The sequence below is a fragment of the Sphaeramia orbicularis genome, chromosome 17 (genome assembly GCF_902148855.1).
Source record: "Sphaeramia orbicularis chromosome 17, fSphaOr1.1, whole genome shotgun sequence".
NCBI lineage: Eukaryota > Metazoa > Chordata > Actinopteri > Kurtiformes > Apogonidae > Sphaeramia > Sphaeramia orbicularis.
In genome coordinates this window covers 48,101,616-48,119,293 of record NC_043973.1, presented here as the reverse complement: position 1 = coordinate 48,119,293, position 17,678 = coordinate 48,101,616, and the positions used below count along the sequence as shown (strand labels likewise).

General features: G+C 40.7%; 1 pseudogene; it reads left to right on the top strand.

The window, feature by feature from the left end:
- The window catches only part of LOC115437422 (ADAMTS-like protein 2), a 41,086-nt pseudogene extending 23,925 nt beyond the window's left edge, over window positions 1–17,161 (top strand).
- Window positions 17,162–17,678: the final 517 nt, after the last annotated feature.

Sequence of the window (17,678 nt, the reverse complement as noted above, 5' to 3'; positions counted from 1 at the left end):
GTTGATGTCATGTTATAAATATTTACTCTGGGTTGTAAAGTCTTTGCAACCTATATTGCACAGAGATGAACCTGAAAGTGTCTTGTGGGTAATTGGTTAACCGCACCATAACCCAGTCTGTATGTTTGGGTTTTGCTCAGTTTTTCAAATCTCCTCCTCCTCCTAATGTCTCTTGTCCTATCTAGCCTTGTCAGATGAAGCGGGTCATTTCTTCTTCAATGGAAACACTGTGTTTGACAACCCACAAAACTTCCATGTGGCCGGAACAGTTTTTAAATACAGACGCCCTAGCAGTGTGTTCTCTGATGGACTGGAGTACATCATCGCTCAAGGGCCGACTCAGCAAAGCCTTCATGTTATGGTAAAACACACACATTTATTCTGCTAACAACAAACAGTATGTGTTGTCCCTATTACTTTGTATAGTACTGAAAATACTTACTGTGATACTGACTTTCTTCTCTGTACACAGTACTACAACCTCAATGGAAAGCTCCCCCACATCACATATGAGTACACTGTCCCCCTTACATCTCATGACATCACTACTGTAGATGACATCACTACAGACCCCGCCATCACATATTAACTGCACCTACAATGAGGTCAGTGAGGATGTCACAGAGGATCTCACAAGGTCAGCAACCACAGCAGAGGCGAAGCATCAGGCCCTCATTACAACACTTATCTGGGATCGGAGGACCAGTCAGATGTCCCGCTGCATGGGAGGAAGAGGAGGATGAGGAGGGATGTAGAGTGGGAGATCAGGACCCCCCAGTCCTCCCCCACCACCAGCCATGTTGGTGTACAGACCAGATGACATCACCAGTCATGTATTCAGCCACAATGATGTGGAGGAGCCTGGGCCTCCTGCACCTGCCAACTACAGTGAGTCCAGACTGATCAACGATCACAACAAGAAAAGCACTCGGAGATCGCAGACCTCTGCCAAGGCAGATCAGTGGGCCCCTCGTGGCCCCCCCACCCCCCGATCACCACCAAAAATTTAATCATTCTTTCCATGTGCCAGTATCAACATTTCCTGAAAATTTCATGAAAATCCGTCCATAACTTTTGAGTTATCTTTCTAACAAACAAACAAACAAACAAACAAACACGCACTCAAACACACAAAGCAAAGCGATCACAATACTTACTGGTGGCGGTAATGAATGCAATGAAAACCTAAGACAAGTTACTCAAATGCTTGACAGGAGATTAGTCATCAGTTTCCACAGTTCCTTACCGGGTGAAGTGTCTCACTGACCTTCATTGTATTGAGACAAATTCTATTCAAACCTATAGTACTATTTATTCAAGTACTAATGGAAACTACTAAGTGTACATGCATTGTTAAACTGTAGGTCATTTGGGAAGTTATGTAACCACTGATCCTATGGTGGCAAATTTACATATAGATGGTTGACAAATTAAAGGATAAACCTGTTAGGAGTAGTCTCCTTCAGGACAATACACAAGGGGTCAGTGAATGGTTTGATGAGTATAAAATTAACTGAATAAACACTTGTAGAAGATTTGCTCCACTGAATTAAACACACACGATCTTACTAAAGTACTTTATGGTTTTCCTTTAATTTGTCCCTTCCCTGTGCCTGTGTTAGACATCTTACGCCTGCAGTCAGCCAAAAATCTAGTACTACTGATATATATATATATATATATATAGTAATAATATGGAAATTGGTTTACCCTGAACGCCATCACAGAATATCCTAACACGATAAATACGACAGATTTGGTTGGATTACTTCTCCCTTGATAACCAACATAGTGGACCCTAGTGGAAGAATCGATTTCAGCTTCTCCATTATAAGTCATTCAAATGGGGGTGCTTTAGTTGAAATCAGGTTTTTGGACCTAAATCAAGCAGTAATAGAGCGATTTTGATAAAATTGGGTTCATAATGATCATCTTACAAATATCCATTTTCTTGCTACCATCCAGAGTTCATATGGTGTCATTTTCATTCACTAGGTGGAATTTTGGGGAGAAAAATTGGTTCTCTGACCATTATTTTGCCACTATCAGGTCAATGTAGCTCAAATTAAGTTCATATCGATTGTCTGACTATTCTCTTTCTTCATGCCACTACCTTGAGTTTACATGATGTCATATTTTGACATCGGGTGGTGTGTTTTTTCCAAATGGTCGGCAGAGTAGAGGATTAGGAGGATTTCAGGGATATACCCTTGCTGTCGGCCCCTGACAGCGTAAGCCTCGTTTACAATCATCATGGCATTTAGCTGTATACAGAAGGTGTAATGAACAACAACAGTTTGTATTAGAGCTTGTGTCACTTGTGCCAGGCAAACAAAGCCAAAAATCATCCATTCTGAGGAAAGGTTGTAGTGCAGACAGAATTCAAGCTCATCTAATAGTCTGGGCTGCAAAAAAGTAAGCCTTCATTTCTTGTAGTGATTGTGGATGCAATGCACATGTCATGTCCTGTTTGTTTTTTTAAAAATAATATTTCTTTACAAAGGCATCACAAATAAAGCACCCATTAGAGGGGTGACTGATGACCAGGGATATTCTTTTTCCTCTTTCTAAGAAAAAATGTGTCAGAATGTCATTACAGTGCATTCTGGCAGAACAACATCTGCATCTATGCTCTCTAAACCCACATGGTAATTTGTTAACAGTTTGGCTTCCTCACACATTGATGCTCCTATAAGGATAAAGAACAAAAAGCCATTTTAAATCAATGTTTTGAACTTTGAAGTTGATAAAAAAAAAAAAAAAAAACATGTCACATAAAAACACCACATTGAGCAATCTGATGATAAGCACATCTTGTGTATTTAGGTGTGCATTTATGTTAATATATTTTTGTTCTGTTCACGAAGGGAGTTCCTCTAATTTCAGTTGATGAACCATCCACTGCTGATGACAATGCACTACTGCTTCCTTTCCCAGGTAGGAAAGATCAACAATGCTTTCGGAGTCCTCAGTGAGATGTTTATGCTTAAGTATATGATGCACAGGGACAAAACCGACACAAACACCATAAACAGCTTCAACGGTAATATCATTTTAATCTCAGAAATCAAAGTACTGGAGAATAGTTTGACCTGACATGGGTCAGTCTAATCTCTACACTCACTTTTAAAGCTATCATGCAGTCCAATATCTGCAGATTTTCCCAAGATAACTTGTGTTGTGGGTATTTCTTGTATGTTTGTATTAAGCTGTTGAACATTTATATAGTAGTGACTGTTCAATAGACAGCAATGGCTTCTTTCTTTCTTATTAACGCATATAGTTTGTTTGTATTGTTTCCCATTCCTCCTTCACTTATGAACTCACACATTCACCTTACAGCTCAGTCTCAAAGTCCATCAGAGTTTAGTCAAAACAATTTCTTTAGATATTTCAGTCTCATCACTGTACTGGATGGACAGACTCATCTGTAGAATTATGCTGGTGTTGGGAGTAGGGATGTAACAATTATCGGTATAACAATAAACCGTGGTAAAATTGCCAACGGTTAGTATTATTGTTTAAATTCTAATTCTCATGATAACCGTTGTTTGATTACCGCACTTTTCCGGAGAAAACGCCTATGTAAAGATCTGCTTTTATGTCAAATATTTGAGTATAGTTTTAATTTATTACAATTTTAATTGTATATACCTAATGTTTGGAACCAATATTCACTTTGAAGTCTGTGAAAAGCTTCATTAAGCATCTTTGTGTTATTTATGCAATAAATTATATACATTTTTCAAATTGGATTTTACATATTTTTTGTTTTTTTGTCCTTTTATGTTGATATAGTAGGTTAAAGTGAAAAAAATAGTAAGCAGATCATATAGATAAAGTTGTGCTGAAAAAAACAGATCCCCAAACATGGGTATAGTAAACATTGTTTATATAGTATATAAAGGCAAAATCAGAAGGACTGAAAAACAGACAAAATAGGCTCCGACCACTAAGGGTTAATATTTGAATGTTTCTGCAACAGAAGGTACATTGTGCCTATTATTATTTATTTTATTTATTTCAAAATACAACTTGGTTAAATTATTTCAGTGTGTGTATTAGTAATTTTTGAACATTTTGAGCACAATTTCAACAAATCCGCGATATAATGATAGCTGTGAAAATTTTCGTCACAATAACCATGATATGAAATTTTCATATTGTTACATCCCTATTTGGGAGTCAGAAGTACTTTTTGTCTTCACAGGTCAAAGCGTTCACTCTGCTGCTCTGCCAGATGACGCCCCCTATCTGCTGCTAGAAAACCTGCAGCTCAACCAGACACACTCCAACACACACTCCCTTACACAATCCAACCACACTCTGTTTCTGAGTCACACTCACAATCAGAAAGCACAGAGAAGTTATCCACAACAGACACAGACACACTTACAGTTAAGGAAACACAAACTGAAGGCAACACACACTCAGACTCACACAGCGCCATCTCGGTCCAGCTGCAGCAGGTTTCTGCTGTCCAGGCAGCCAACACAGAGAGGTATGAAGGAACAGCTGGAGGAAAAACTGGTGCTTATGATGATTATAAAGAACAGAACAATCAGATCAGGTCATGATTGCAGTTTTTTTTTGTGCTTAGGCACTTGTTTAGTATTTTATTTTATATGCAGTCCAAACCACAGGACTTACACCACACCCTGAATAGCAAACAATAAAACTCTTAAATAAGTTTTATGCCAGTGAGCATCAACCTGTGTATGGTATGGATGTGTATCCTGAAGATAACATTGACTGACTGATTAATGGATCATATATTTCAAGCATGTGAAAGTAGAAATAAAAGACAAGAATGAGAAAAAGAAACAAAAAAATGTAATGAATGTCAATAGTTTCATGTGAATATACTGTTATTACATAAGGGTTTAAGTTTTTTTTTAGTTTATTTTAATCAAAATGTTCTAACAGTCTTCAAACAGTAAAATAAAACAAAAATTAGCCAAATTTTGCCTTTTTTGGGGGTCCAACTATGAATAAGGCTTCACATCACATGCGTGTAATCCAGTGTGTGGAAGTGTGTTGTAAAATTGCCAACTAAATGGAAATCAGAGAACATGCATTCACTCTGGCACATTTGGTAAATGTATTGAAAACAATGTTTCTGAGTCAAGAAGGTATTTAAGCTGTCAGAAATAATGTAAAATCATTAGGATAAGTCATCCACACAGAGTAAGTGACTGTATAATTTAACCTGTCAAAAATAATTACCTGTCCTTTCAAAGTAGCCATTATTATACATTAGTTTGATAAACTGGAAATATCAGGTTTTGGAGTTTCTCTGTCTGGCTCTGTTTCCTTCCAGTAATGACTTTGATGTGGGTCTGGATCCAGACGTTAGTCTGGCAGACATGTATCGCTGGAAGGTTTCTGCGTACGCTCGTGCAGCTCAACATGTACCACAGGTAAGACACACAAGAACAGGATAAGACGCATCGCTACAGTTGTACCTGTGTTTATCCTGGAATGTAATTTCTAGACTGTTTATGACACTTACTGTGCAGTGGGATTTCTGACTTTATTAATTGACTGGTTTCCTCCATTTCATCTATTAGTGTGTTATTTCAGTGCACCATGCATATATTTATGGCCATTATGTCATATGTTCTTACATATTTTTTCAATATGAAATTGCATTTCTTCAGCACAAAGAATTTCATTGTACAAAAGTAACTGAAATAATAAAATATGTTTAGTCCTAGACCAGGGCTGTCAAACTCATTTTAGTCAGTTCCACATACAGCCTGATATGATATAAAGTGGGGCCGGACCAGTAAAATATATAAATAATAGGATAAGAACTTTGAGTGAAAAAGTAAATTCTGTAATAAGAATGTTTACATCTACGAATGTACTCGAACATAACATGAACAAATACACTACAAACAAAAGTTAAGGGTATTTCATTTTTTTGGGTCTTTTTTTTGGTCATTTTTGCCATTTGTAAATAAATCTATGGTCATTAAAAAATGTGTTTCAATTCAATTCACACAAAAAAAGTAAGAAGTGCTGTGCAAGAATCCCAAATGAAAAAAATAGCTCAAAAATTAATAATATCTTTAACTTTTTGTTTGTAGTGTATGAACAACCTGAAACTTTCCTTACAAAAGTAAGTGCAATGTTAACAAATTACGCCTTAGTTTATTGTTTATACATGTGAATCACAACTTAGAGATCACAGTGGATCTACAATACACAAAACAGTTCATAACAGGGAGAATATTATTAAAATTCCACATACTTCCTCTTAAGACATTTCAGACGTTCACATTTGTTATAGAAGGCTAGTCTATAAATGTAATGTAACTTTTTTTACACTAAAACAAAGAGAAAAATCTGCAGTTTTCAGAATTTATAGGTTATTATGATAGTATTTTACTGGTCTGATCATTTTTAGATTCAATTGACCTAAAATGATTTTAACATCCTTGACTGTTAATATCTTCAGTGTAATTTTTGCCTTTCACAAATTCATCCCAGGGGCCAGATTGGACCCTTTGGCCGGCCAAATTGGGCCCCCAGGCTGCATGTTTGACATCTGTGTCCCTAGACCGTTAGATTGCAGTTGTATTGAGTTTATTTCATTTCATACACTCATTAATCCGACTGTATTTTTGTGTATTCCCAGGTATCACCACAGCTACGCCCTGTGTGTTCGGTATGATGGTACTGAAGTCGATGACAGTTATTGTGACTCTGTGACCAGACCTGAACCCACACATGAGTTCTGCACCGGAAAGGAGTGTCCACCAAGGTGATGCTCTGACTGGGATATGAGAAAAATCTGGTTGTAAAAATGGTCTTAATATAAGGGTTATCCTACAGGCAGTAGCTTCCTGTCACCTTCATGTATTTATTTACTTCCCTTGTCTCAAAAGTTTCATACAGCAAAATAAATGGAGCTGTTGGGTAGGTTTTGAAATGTCTAACATTAGTGTCAGTACTGAGTGCTGATCATTCTACATCATTTTGATTCTATATTATCGTTGATGTGAACTCACTTCCACAGGTGGGAAACCAGTGGCTGGAGTGAGTGTTCTCGAACCTGTGGTGAGGGCTTTCAGTATCGGACTGTGCGCTGCTGGAAAATGTTGTCAACCGGCTTGGACTCCTCTGTCTACGATTCACTCTGTCTGTCACATGACCTGCACAAACCAGCCAATAGGAAGGTGTGCCTGGGCCCAGAGCTGTGGGCCCCAGTGGGAGGTTTCTGAGCTGGTCAGAGGTAAACATTTTTCTCACGTTTTTTCCTTCTTATGTCTGTACTGCTGAGTATACATTGCTGGAGTTTTCAGCTTTAAACCTCTGTGCAATGTGATCCCTGTTTATAAGGTAACTGAACACAGAACCCGTGGCTCTAAAACTTGAATTTAGTGACCCTGTCATAATGAAATACCACTGCACTGATGGAGAAAACACTTAAAGTTACTAGCTACTGGCAAATAAACAACAGGCCTTTTATATTTGGTCACTGCATCCTTGGTAAAAGCATCAAATCTCCAATGATTGACCACAAACCTGTTTTAATGTTAAAGATAAAAGCTACTGTCATCAATACGCCAGTCCCTGATATATAAACACTGTTTCCCATAAAGTTATAAAGCAATTTTACCTCTTCTCATGAAATGATTGTGATAATGTGATTTATTCTTGATAGATAAAGTGTAACTGGGGCTCAGTGTGTAATCAGTGCACCAGTTGAAAGGTAATTACTGATGTAGATAAAGAAAAATGTTTGGACAAGGTTTAGACGACATATGGATTTTATTATAAGGATAACAAATCTGTCCATTTGCAAAGGAACAGCAGTTAAAGTAGTTGCACAAGGAATCTGAAACATTCACCAGAGATAACCTGGGGATCTGTGCCAGTACAGCTAGCATAGAGTAGCTCTGTAGTTTATCACTGAAGACTTTAATTACTAAGTATTTATCTCAATAGAATTAGCTAATAAGAGGTGGCATGTGTCACTAGAAACAGAGGGAGAGATGCACTTCTACTAAATATTGGGTCTTCACTTTTGTGGATGTAACTCCTTCAAAGAGGGACAGATGTGACACATTTTATATTACATTACATTACATTACATTAGATAGAACTTTATTGACGCCTTGAGTATGTAAGTGGAATTAGAAGATTAAAAAAAGGAAACGAAAAAAATAACATCAGTAACTATAAAAAAAAACTGTATTAAAACAGGCAGTTGCACGTTAGAAATGCTAGTAGTAATAAATAATATAGAAGTAAATAATAATAATAATAGAAATGATAATAAAAGTAATAAGAGTAATAGTAGTAACAACAATATAGATCAATAATAATAATGATTACAGTAGTAGTAATAATAATGATAACAAAAGTTAGTAATTAAGTAAGTAAATAATAACCAACGTAACAACAACAAACAGACATTGCACACATTTTAATTATATCTGTAGTTTTTTTTCTGTGTAGATTTCACAGTCTTTGCTGTAGTAATAAAGTTGTCATGTGTCTGTCAGTGTTCAGCTCGCTGTGGCTCTCGCGGCGTTCGGACTCGGGAGGTTCGCTGTTCCATGGAAATGAAATTATGCAAACAAGTCCTCTCAGCCAATAGAAAGTCAGCAGTGTGAAGGACCGCCGTGTGACAGACGATGGACGGTGTCTGACTGGGGACCTGTGAGTTTAACAGACAGCATCAACAATTATAATTAACAATTATATACACATATGGAATGAATTTCCTAAATAGTGCTAATGATTCAATGCATAGTTTACAGGAAAGTAACAGAAATGACCATATTTATGTGTGTGTGTGTGTGTGTGTATTGTGTGTGTGGTAGTGCTCAGGTGTGTGTGGCGAAGGGAGGATGGTGCGTGCCGTGATGTGTCGATCATCAGGTGGGATGGTGATGTCAGAGGAGCAGTGTGACCAATCACTGCGTCCGCTGGCCATCTACCCCTGTGGGGACAGAGACTGCGCCCCCCACTGGGTCGAAAGGAGTGGCAACAGGTAAAGCAGGGGGACGTAACATTTCGGATGAAATATATCGTTCCTACTCCACTGCATCTTAGAGGAAAAAATATTGTTTTTACTCCAATATATTAGTACTTTATCAGGTTTACAGCTTTTCAATTCCCTTCGTTTCCGGTTAAAATCACATACAAATGTGTTTGTTCTGGATGTATGGGATAAATAAGGCGTTTATGGGTTGAGGAAATGATCCATATTCTTAAGCTACATAAACTCTACTTTTCCTACATGACTGACATTTCGGATATATTCTCTGTTGAGGACATATCCTCAAATCTGCTGTAAGGACATAAGACATCTATTTCACAGTAGTAGTAGTAATACATTTACGATGCAATAAGCTGTAGTAAAATGCATCCTGTCATTTTTTTTCTTATTTTGCACTTTGTCCATTTTATACTTTTTTTCTTCTGTTTTGCTGTAACTGTGTATTTATTTATGTTTTTATACTGTGTAGTTTGTTATTCCTTGTCTTTTTATATTTATTGCACAATGTATTGGTCTGAGCAGACTAATTTCATTGCACCCACGGTGTATTGATAATAAAGTCTTTTCTGATTCGAATTCAAACCCTGTTTGAAACAGACTGACAGTGCACTCTCTGTAGCTGAAAACAGGCCTGTTTTTCAGAGATCATAATGAGCTTTTTTTTTAAAGAGATCAGCATAACAACAATGCTACAAAACATGATGATATGATAGGACCAGGGCTTGTCAGACATCATTTTGGTTGAGTTCCATATTTAGCCCAATTTGATCTCAAGCAGGCCAGACCAGTAAAATAATGACTTAATAACCTATAAATAGTAAGTAAGTAAGTAAGTACATTTTATTTATAGAGCACTTTTCACAGACAGAGTCACAAAGTGCTTTATCACTTCAAATCAGAATCAAATTACGTTTACAGAGACCCAACAGAATCCTTCAGGAGCAAACACTTGTGACTGGTGACAGTGGAAGGAAAAACTTCCCTTTAACAGCAGAAACCTGGAGCAGACCCAGACTGAGGAGGATGGCTGTCTGCCTGGACCAGTGGGTTAAAGAGAGAGAGAGAGAGAGTAAAGGAGGAGAAAAGAGAGAGTGATAGATATATAGAGAGACTGGGGGGGGGGGGGGGGTGACACATGGAGTACGTTATGATGAATACATAGAGTGTAATCAGTCTGTGGTGGTCCTGGGTCAGGTGGGAGACCTAAAAAGCCTTTTTGAACAGGAGGGTTTGGAGGTGTTTCTTAAAGCTCTGTACAGAGTCCATGGACCGTAGGTGTAGAGGCAGGTCATTCCATAGACGTGGTGTCCACAGCTTTAACAGACCTGTCACCGCGTGTGCTAAAACAGGTGTGTGGAACCATCAGCAGGGTGTGGAACCATCAGCAGGTGCGTGGAACCATCAGCAGGTGTGTGGACCCATCAGCAGGTGCTGTCCTGAGACCTCAAGCTACGAGTCGAGCTGTAGGGCTGGATCAGGGAAGCAATGTATGCAGGGGCCTGGCCATGTAGAGCCCGGAAAGTTAGCAGAAGAATTTTGAAAATGAAGACGATATAGAACAGGGAGCCAGTGGAGAGATTTAAGGATGGGAGTGATGTGGGTTCTCCTGTTTGTGCGGGTCAGGAGCCTTCAGCAGAGTTCTGGACAAACTGTAGACGGGCCAGCTCCTTCTGTTTAAGCATGTAAACAGGCTGTTGCAGTAGTCTAAGCGAGAAGATACAAAAGCGTGAACGATCATCTGGAGCTCATTTGTGGACACCATAGATCTGAGTTTGGAGATGTTGCGTAGTTGGAAGAAACAGTTTTTGACCAGGTGTTTGGAGTAGAATTCTAAAGACATGTCCTGGTCAAAGATGACACCCAGATTCCTCAGTTTGGTCTTTACCGAGGAACTCAGGTCTCCAAGGTGATGTTTGATCCCTGGGATTGCACTATCCGGGGCAATGATGAGGGTCTCAGTTTGACTGGAGTTCAGCTGGAGGCTGTTCTCATTTAGCCACTGCTTCAGCTCTGACAAGCAGATGATTAAGGAAACTCAGTTTGTGGGGCTCAGAGGAGTTAAAGGAGCAGTACATTTGGATGTCATCTGTGAATAGATGATAGGAGACATCACTATAGTGTTGGATAATGTGGCCAAGTGGGAGGACATAGAGTAAGAATAGCACTGGTCCCAGGACAGAGCCTTGGGGCACACCACACAGTAGATCCGCTGAGTCAGATTGGAAGTTGTTTATTGACACAGTGAAGCTTCTGCCGGTCAGGTAAGAGTGAGAACCAGTCTAGCACATGACCTGACATCCCTACCAGGTTCCCTCAGTCTCTCAATCATTATGGGATGGTCCACTGTGTCAAGAGGCCGAGGACAGATCTAGCAGGACCAAGACCGTGGATTTCCCGGAGTCGGCCTCCATCAGGATGTCACTGGACACTTTTAATAGTGCGGTTTCTGTTGAGTGGCGTTGTCTAAACCCAGACTGAAAAGTGTCATAGATCTGGTGTGTCTCCAGAAAAGCTGTCAGTTGTTTAGACACTGCCTTCTCAAGGATTTGGCCAATAGGGGGAGCTTTGAAATGGGCCTGTAGCTTCTGAAGTCTGTGGGGTCCAGTGTGGTTTCTTTAGTTTAGGTTCTATGATGGCCTGTTTGAAGGAGCTGGGAAACAAACCAGTTGAGAGCGACAGGTTAAAAAACTTTGTGACCCATGGTCCCAATAGTGTCAAAGACACCGACAAGGAGCTTATGGGGGAGGAGGTCTGCAGAGTTGGAGGAGGGTTTCATTTTGGATAAAAAGTGCTGAGATGTCCTCCAGTGTCACAGGGTCGAAAGAGGACCAGGTTTGCAGAGGGGGATCAGATAGGGTCAGACGGCCAGAGGGTGGTGGGATATTGTGTTTAATATCCCTGATCTTGTCTGTGAAGAAGTTTAGGAAGTCACTGATGTCAGCTTTACAGAGCACAGGGGCAGCAGGGACAGCAGGGGACACAATGGACTGGACTGTGTCACAGATTACTTTGGGTTTTTTCTTGTTTGTGCCTATAAGTTTGTGGAAGTAGCTGGATCTTGCCTCCTTAAATCATTTTATTTAAGAAGGTTATGAGATTCTTTAAGATGTAACCTGTGTACCTCCAACTGGGTTGATTTCCAAAGACGCTCAGTTTTGCAACAGGTTCTCTTAAGTTTAAAATGTTTTCATTTTATCCAGGGACAAGACCACTTACCAGTGACATTGGTTTTCAAGGGAGCCACCTGGTCAAGAATGGTCAAAATAATGACAAATCCAAGTTTTTCTTTTTGTTTAGTAGAAAAAACCCCCCAATTAAATTATGAAATATTGTACATTTTACAAAAAGATGTGAATAACCTGAAAAAACAGAAATTTCATTAGAAAATTAGTGCCATTTGAACAATATTATGCCTCGACTTATATTTATACATGTACATTTACACACAGTGTTATATAAACATTTGGTAACAGGCAGAATATTGTTAAAATTTTGAAGTTTGGAACTAAAATTTGAACAATTTGTACAATATCTCCATCTCTTATTATTAACACAACTGCAGATCCAGTGGATCCATAAATGCACCAATATTTGGTAACAGGCAGAATATTGTTCAAATTGCACAATTTAGGGTTGTTCAACTTTGTTTTTATTTACGTATTTATTTGCATTTTATTGCGAAAGAATAGTTTTGTAAATGTAAATATTTTCACAGTGTAATGTTATTTTTTTCACTTAAATTTTTTTCCACATAATTTTTCACAAAGATAATTTGCAGTTGTCATTATTTATGGGTTATTGTGTTGTTATTTGACTGGTAGATCACACTGGTCTGTATGTGGAACCTGAACCAAAAGGATTTTGGACAACCTGGACTGTTCAGGTTCATTTTTGCACTTTCATCCCGCGGGCCGGAATGGAACCTTTGGCGGGCCAGATTTGGCCCCCAGGCCGCATGTTTGACACCTGAGTGATAGAGTATGTGACAGTGTTTTCGATTAAACTACCTAAAAAATAATATACTAATAGTTAAAACATTGACAGGGGCCATTCTAATGCACAATAACTACTTAATTTTTTTTACACTAAAGCACATTTTGCTGATTTTACTTACTTTATTTAGCTTAGCTGATAAGTGCGTGTATTTCCAAAATAAAGGAGTTAAATGTGTGTGTTTGTTGTGTTGTCAGTGTAATGCTACATGTGGCCGTGGTGTGCGACAGCGTCAGGTGGTGTGTGCCGGGCTGGAAGCGGAGTGTTCAAAGAGTTCCAGACAGCAGCTGGGATCAAACCAACAAACCGGAGACGGCTTCTTCCTGCTTCAAGAGACCCTGCTCCAAATGGTTCACCACATCATGGTCTCAAGTAAGCATCCCACAACGTAGCCATGGTAACGCTTTGAACCCCCAGGGCTTAAAAAACCTCATGACGTTTTGCAGATGCAGCATCATCAGCCTTGTTGTTCTTGATCACCAGTCAGTTGGAAGGAAAATGAAAAGTCCTGTGTCCATCCCCCCACAGTGCAGTAAGACCTGTGGGAGCGGCGTTCAGGTTCAGTGAAGTTAAGTGCTACCAGGGGGAGGAGCTGGTAACCAGGGGCCACAGCTGCGGACTCTACCCTGAAGCCAGACCCAGACCGGGCTGTGAAATCCAGAGCTGTCCACACAGAAGCCCCAGGTACAAACCACACAGTGCATCCTTTACCCGATTCAGCTGCCTGTGATTCAGTCTGACACATCAGCACTTTAACCTCTTCATAGTAATTTTTCCATTCAGTTTCTACATTTTTTTCATAAATTATATTGCCTTTTGAATGTTGTACGAGGGCGACACGGTGGTGCAGTGGTTAGCACGCGTGCCTCACAGCAAAAAGGTCCTGGGTTTCGATTCCAACACCAGTTGACAGGGGAGTTTGCATGTTCTCCCCATGTCTGTGTGGGTTTCTCTCTGGTACTTCTCCTTCCTCCCACCATCCAAACACATGCACTGATAGGTTAATTGGTTAATCTAAATTGCCCATAGGTGTTGAATGTGAGAGTGATTGTTTGTCCTCTATATGTTCCAGTCTGTGATGAACTGGAGACTTGTCCAGGGGAACCCCGCCTTCGCCCCTATGTAGCTGGGATAGGGCTCCAGCGACCCCCGTGAGACCCTAGTGAGGATAAAGCGGGTTCAGAAAATGAATGAATGAATGAATGAATGTTGTACATAAACAAGATAATACACTCTAAACATTACAACATCAAAACAATCCCTATGGACCCCCCCCCACCACCCACCCTCTCAACAGCATCATACTGTCAGTTCACAAAAAATATATCTGACAGTTACAACTTTAATGTCTACGCAGATAAGTCCATTGTAATTGCAGAAAGCATGTCCAGATCTTGTAAATGTTCTTAACCGTTCCTTTAGCCAGATAAGTCAGTTTTTCCAATACGAGACATTTCTTTAACACCATTGGTAGATGTAGGTCCCTTGAACGTCCTTCCATTATAAAGAAATCGCACACCCTTAACTTTACAGCAAAAAAATTTAACAGGTTTCTTTTTCCTTCCAGTCTACCTTTAAGCGGCACAGGGAAGATGTTAACATCTGCAAAATTAATGCACAAACAGAAGTTAATTCATAGACTAGACTTTGTCTAGAAGTTTGGAAACTTAGCATTAGCATGTTAGCATTTGTATAGGCTGTGTAGTCCAAGAAATATGACAGTGCTGCTATAAAAATCCACCCCTAAAATGTTACCACAATCAAGATACCGAAAAACTGTTGCATCTAAATCAGACAGGCACAAACAAATGCAAATGATTTCAACAGTTTCAACATGTCATGCCTAGGCTGTGTTTCATTATTTTGCTGAATCATTCAGTTTTGACCTCAGCGAAACAGAGCATGTGCAGAAGGGAACATGTGGGTTTGAAGAATGGAACACTACGGCATTAGTGTTCTTAATGCAGTATATTACAAGTGCAGGGAGTATCCAAAAACCCCTTTGCCACTACTGTATCTCAAAATACTCTTATACATAAGACTAGCCAGTATTACTATATATATTTGTGTTACCTGTGGGACAATGGGAGAGGAGGGGCTCAGCTGGAGAGATGTGTGGGCCAGGGAAGCACGAAGCCTGAGCTACCATCAGGGCTACTTATGATGTCCTTCCAACACCAACCAACCTCCATCGGTGGTTTGGGGAGAACCCAGCTTGTACCGTCTGCTCCAGACCAGCCTCCCTCTGGCACATTCTACTAGGGTACAAGGCCAGTCTCACCCAAGGACGGTACACCTTGGCACCACAACCGAGTCGTAAAGAGCCTTGCAGCCACCTTGGAATCTAAACGAGCTGCCATCAACTCCTGCCACTGCCAGCGTCCGATCCCCCATAGTCCGATCCCCCATGGGTCCACTGCCTTTGTCTGTGAAGGATGCTAACCAACAAGGAGCAGCTCTGCACAGGCAGAGAGCAGCAGCTGTGTTTAGCGGTGACTGGAAGATGCTGGTGGATATTGGCCAACAGCTGGTGTTTCCTCCAGAGGTTGCCATCACCACTTAAGACCCTGACCTGGTGCTCTGGTCCCCCTCCATAAGAAGGTCTGCATTGTCAAACTCACCGTACCCTGGGAGGATTCTGTGGATGAGGCATATGAAAGGACACCTGCGCTAGGCCGATCTAGCCGCTGAAGTACAACATGGCGGCTGGAACACGGAAGTTCGCCTAGTGGAGGTTGAATGTAGAAGCTTTGTATCAACATCTACCACCAAACTCCTTAGAGACCTAAGAGTAAGGGGCCAGGGCCTGTACAGAGCCATTAAAGCTGCATCAAGGCAGCAGAAAGAAGCAGTCAGTGGCTCTGGATAAAGAGAATGACACCACTTGGGCCCTCAAGTAATAGGTCGGGGTGGGGTGTGGTCGCTCAGGCCTGGCTCGGGGCTGGGGTGCCCTGCTGGGCGTAGGCGTGGGATGCAAGATGGGGGCTGATCACCCTGTAGCTGGCCGCCTCCGGTGAGGGTGTATAGTGTGAATGGCTGAAACACCTTGTTACGCCTCGGCCTAGGGGTTCACCAGGGCGAACATAATAGGCTCAACTTTTGTCCCCTCCCAGCTCCCAAGCACACACGTCAGTCAAAAACTAAAATTCACAATATTTATTATCAGTATTTTGTTCAACAACTAAGGAAGGGTTAGGGGAGGGAGCGGCTAAAACAACAAACAAATCTCTTCTAGTTTAAACTACCTTACCTAATACAAAATAAATGCAAGAAATAAAATACAGAAAACTTACCTAACTACCTACCAAAACAGGAGAAAAGGTGAAACAAAAGAGCCGACCTCCCCTACAAGAAAAAGGATCGAATTTACACAACAAAACTATTTACAATTATATACAATCGAAGTTTTACACAAGCACCGAAGACTGACGGTCACACACACGAACACAGGGTTGGAAGCTGGCAGGAGGCAAGAGCGAGCGAGGACGGAAACTCCAGGGCCATTTTTAAAGGGCCGGCAATCATGCTCCACCAATCAGCAACCTGCAACAGACGACACAAAAGGGCACAGCACACCTACAGGACGGGGGAGAACACACACACTAAACAGAAAATACATACCTATTCATATAAATAGACAAATTATGACCCGGGTCATAACAACCCAATGATCCGGAGGAACACTACTGATGATGCGGCCCCCCCGCTGGCCTAGGGGGCGTCCTGTTCCCTGGGTTGAGCCTGGGCTGGATGCAAGCCTCCTGTTTTATGGGTTCAATTTTCTGACGCTCACCAATGAACTCTTGTACGTGCTTACACAAAGGGTATCAACAACTTATCCTATGTTTTTTGGAAAGTAGACTTTACATTTCAGAGAAAAAGCTAAATTCACCCTAAAATTAACCCTTTTTTTTTTTTTGTTCCAGTGGTGGCCCCGGCAGCGTCAGTGGCAGTAGACTCTCATGTCAGGACAAACCGACGGCCAACTGTGCCCTGGTCCTCAAGGTGAAGCTGTGCTCCCACTGGTACTACAGAAAGGCCTGCTGTCAGTCCTGTAAGGCCCCCAGAGCCTGAGTCCTGAACTGTCACCTCCACCTCAACCACTACGGTCACACTATTCATATTGGTGCTACACAAACGCCTGCTGCTAGCAACGTCAGGCCTCTGACACTGATGTTCAACTCATACCTATGCCCCTTTCACTGGGGTCAAAGGTCAATCTGTGGGTCACTGTCTTTACTCTCTGTCAGTTAATGTCATCCCTTTACTCTCGCTTCATCATTTACAGTAATTCCAGACAATGTGAAGAAAAACGAGGATTAGGATTAGAATTAGACTCACTTCCTGTTCATGTTCTTGTTAATTTGCCTGTTTTTGCACATATCCATCCATGTTGACTTGAGTAACCCCACTATGCTGCTCCTTCACGTCTTTTTATGGTACTATAATCTGTTATAGAGGGAGCACCACCTTCACTCAGTAAATACGGCAGCTTTGTTGTTCATGCAGACTGGACCACTGACCCTTTTGGTCAGGCTGGTCATCTACTGTTCTAAAATATACCAGGACCCATTTCCACTAATTCAGACCAAACCATTTCAGGAGTTTGCACGAAAAACTTTGCAGATAAATTGAAACTGAACTGACCTGTCAACTCCAGGCTGGTTTT